General features: G+C 44.3%; 1 protein-coding gene across 1 annotated transcript in view; it reads left to right on the forward strand.

The window, feature by feature from the left end:
- Positions 1-3928, forward strand: part of PTPRN2 (protein tyrosine phosphatase, receptor type N2) — a 616207-nt gene that overhangs the window by 503173 nt on the left and 109106 nt on the right. The gene's annotated exons all lie outside the window — the stretch shown is intronic.

Raw genomic sequence — 3928 nt, forward strand, 5'->3', positions numbered from 1 at the left:
GTCCCCCGGCAGCGGCGGCCCGGGAGCCGCGGGGCTCGGTCCCGCTCCCTGCTCTGCCGGCGGGGCCTCCGGCTCTGCCGGCGTTACCGAGAGACGGCTCGCTTGTCGGCGCTGGGTTTTGAGGGCGCTTTATCTAATCCCGAAATTATGTGCCTTCAGCATCAGCATTAGATCAGCGCTGGCACTACGGCCTGTGTTTCTCTTGCTTGCTGGAGATATTTGATTAAGCTCGGCTATCGCTGACCGTCCTCATGGCTCGGGCGCTGACACTTTGTGACTTGGACCTGCTGAGTCCCTCTGTTTAGCTGTTTCACTCTGGTTTACAAAGCCTGGGCTGAGGAGGAAACCGGCTTCCTGGTGCTCCCGTTCTGCTGCTTTCCTCTACTTGCTCCCGAGTCCTTAGAGATGGGAATGGAAGTTTCTTCATCGTGGTGTCTCTGCGCCTTCCTCTTCTTGCTGCTGCCCCAGAGGTGCGCTGCGCAGCTTGGGGCAGGACGGGCCATGCTCCTCCATCGCCGGCTCTCACCTACGTCCTCCACAGGCATGGATGTGGCTGTCCGGTTTCCCGAGTCGTGTGTTATCGCTGCAGCGTCTCAGTGATGCTGTAGGCTTTTGTGCCTCTGCCGTACTCTTTAACTAAATGCTGACTTTAAAAAAAAACAAAACCCAGATCCTCAGGAAGATCTTGAAGCTCTTTAAATTTCCTCTTTTGCAACCTCATTCCTTCCACGCCACAAACTTCTTTGGGGTTCTTGAATATTTTGGCATTTCAGCATCTCCTTGTAGTGGGATTCAGGATAATAGCTATAATTTCTTGTAACTCTAACCAGAAACTTCACTTCTGTTTGCCTTTAGGAAGCCAGAAGAAAATATCTACCATTGATCAAGGGATCTTTGAACTCACTGAATTCTTGATTGTATTCAGTCATTGTTCGTGGTATTAATCCCACTAAAAGGTATAGAGACGCTCCAGAGTGCTTTGTGGTGTTGAAGGTTGCGGAAAGATCATTGTACCCCTACAGATGAATAGATCTGTGGCTCTTGCAGTGACCTTTCTCAGTGATTTGAATAAGCTGCAGTTCCCAGAAATCCATCTGCCTTTTGTGTTTGTCGATTTGTCTAATCTTTCCGACCCCTAAAAGAAGCAAAAAGTACCTTCCCATCCAATTTCATCCTCCCGAGTAAAAGCGTTAAATTGACCTCATTTCAGGTGATGAACTGACATCTGCTGAAAGTGATCCTGGCATCAGGCAAGCTTTCCGGGGTGGAGGGGGGAAGAGGGCGGCAGAGGATAGCAGCCCCAGAAATTTCCTATTAACTCTGAAGATAGTACCTTAGAACACCAACAAGTAGCCTGGACCATGCAGCTCAGGCTGAACACAAGGAACATGATATGCTCTGAAGGTGAACATCCCCAGGCCCTGCTGCCCCAGCCCAAACTGACTGGGAACGCAAAGTAGGGGAAGAAAAGGAGGAATCAAAACCCAGGGAGATGCTGCTCTCCCTTCTGATTGCTTTCTTATTTTACTAAAGGAAACAAAAAATCCAATTTGTAGGCTACCCGGGCACAGATTAGGGTAGCCAGACTCCTCCTGATGTAGTGTTTCTCTGGTTTTCTAGTAACCTATCAAAACTTAACCAGCGCAGTGTGTATCTCAACCTGTGTCTCAAAAAACCTTAAAGAGGGAAATGACTAGAAGTGAATTGAAGGTTTGATTTATCTAAGCGAGCAGACATACAGATGTGTGTGTATGTATATATGAATACATATTTTATATATATATCTATATATATATATCTATATATATATATAGATATATCCTTACACACCCACACACCTCTCTCTTCATGTTTTCTGTTAAGGAAATAATACACATATCCTTTATGGCTTGTTTTAATGCCAGTGGTTGCAACTATTAGCAAAGGATCCTCTTAAAAAAATCCCCCAATGAACTATAACTTCTTTTAGTGAAGTTTATTTTTAAGAATAATGATTTTCTTGTAGAATTCTTTTCTTCTGCCTAGGCACTTTTTTTTCCCCTCCTTGAATGGCAGATTTGCAAGTACAATTTCATCTGCACAGAGGAACAATAGCTTTCAGTTGCACAAAGGATTTCTCCCACCCTGAATCCAAACCACAATGCCTCTTGCTCTGATAATAGCTTCTGAAAAGATTTTGTAATGCACAGAATTAATACATGATTATTTCCGCCTCACTTCCCTCATTTATTAGATTCTATAGTGAATTCCAAATTAAAAATAGCACCTCTTGAGTTTTTTAACGTTCTAATATTTTGAAACAAATCATATTCTGAAGTTCCTCTTTTTGCCCATGTTTACTAAGAAATCTGCATTTTTTTATCATTGATTAGAGACAATTCTGTGTAGTATAAATGTAAAAATCAAGGCATGCAAGAATTGCAAAAAATTACAATGTCAAGTTGGTTTAAAATGAATTGGAGTGATTTTTTCCTTTGCAAACCGGAAGAGAAGTCAGGTGCAGTAACTGGCAAACTGGGTTTTAACTCGGGAATATCTTTTTTAATTTATGAAGCAAAACAAAACATCAACTTCAGCTGGAGTTTGGCTTCAGCAAGGACCAGAATCAGGCCCCGTGTCCTAAAGAAAATAATGAAGTGTAATTCTGCTGAGGCATCTGGAAGATGAGCTTTCCCATCTCTGCATGGGGAGCTCCTCTTTGCTCTTACAAAGACTTTCTCCCACACTTCCAGCATAGGTGTGAGAACTTATTTACATGAAAGCGTACATTAAATATTTACTGACATTTGCCTGGAATTCGTTTGAAATGTCGGCTGTTCTGCTGCATCATGGGATGACACCGCGGAACGGGACGCTGCTCTTTGATTAGAACAGTGATTTGTGACTCCAGCGCTATGGCTGCTCTAGTTACTGACTCACTTTTGGGTGTATATAAAATGCGTTCTGTCAGGGGACCAGGAAAGCCTACATGAGATCAGATCCTAAGCATTTTTTTCTTCCCTCTTAAGAAAAAACAACGAACCACAAACCCTCACAGAAGCGGTGTACTTCAAGCAAACACTGCTGAGTGTAAGTGGTAGTAGGTGTGATGTTGTTCTGAGACAGGGTAAATCTTTGCCTTCTCCATTTAAGCTCAGGACGGGCCGTTTCAAAGCTAGTAAAGACTCAAGAACATCTCGAAAGCCTCTATATTTGGAGTCATTTCCTAAGCTATCCATTTAGGAATAAGTTGTTTTTCCTTCACTGGGACTCTGATACTACGCAGTTTTCCAAGGAGAAAATCATTCAGAGGAATGTCAATATATTCAGTTACATAAAGTTTAAAAAATGCATAGTTACATGTAGCTGAGTTTAATAATTAATTATGTGTAATTTATGGGGTCTATTTATTTGTTAATCCTTGGGGGGGGGAGGTGATTTGTTTTTCTTGTTATGCAACAGCTATTGTTCCCCTTCCACCCCAGGCACACGCACCATGGCAGCCCCAACCAGCACAGGCAGAGGTGTTCTGCTTTAAAAGACATCCGCCTGTAAATGTCAAATTCATAAATATTTAAACATTTTTCTTTCAATTTCAAGTCAAGTCTGACAGGACGCCTCTAATTAACCCTGGGCTTCGTTTCAGGCTGGGGCCTTATAGCAGGGGAAGAATCGGGGATTTAAGCGACGTGGGGAAATCTGTGCTCCTGGCTGGAGGAGGTGGGGGGAAGAGGGAACGAGCTGGTAACTAACTCGTCGGATTAATTTTTACCCTTTTCATAATACGATGTTTGGTCAGACATCAAGCAGGATGAAAGGGCAGTGGGTTTCTCCAGCTGAGTCGGGGGCAGTGGGGGCTGTTTCCTGAAGGTCCCCTGAGGGGACACGCCCGGGGGGGGCCGGGTGTCGCTGCCCTCTGCGGCGCCGGGTGTGCCCAGCCCGGGCCCCG

The sequence above is a fragment of the Athene cunicularia genome (assembly GCF_003259725.1).
Source record: "Athene cunicularia isolate RWA chromosome 2 unlocalized genomic scaffold, athCun1 chr2_part1, whole genome shotgun sequence".
In the NCBI taxonomy this organism is placed as follows: Eukaryota; Metazoa; Chordata; class Aves; order Strigiformes; family Strigidae; genus Athene; species Athene cunicularia.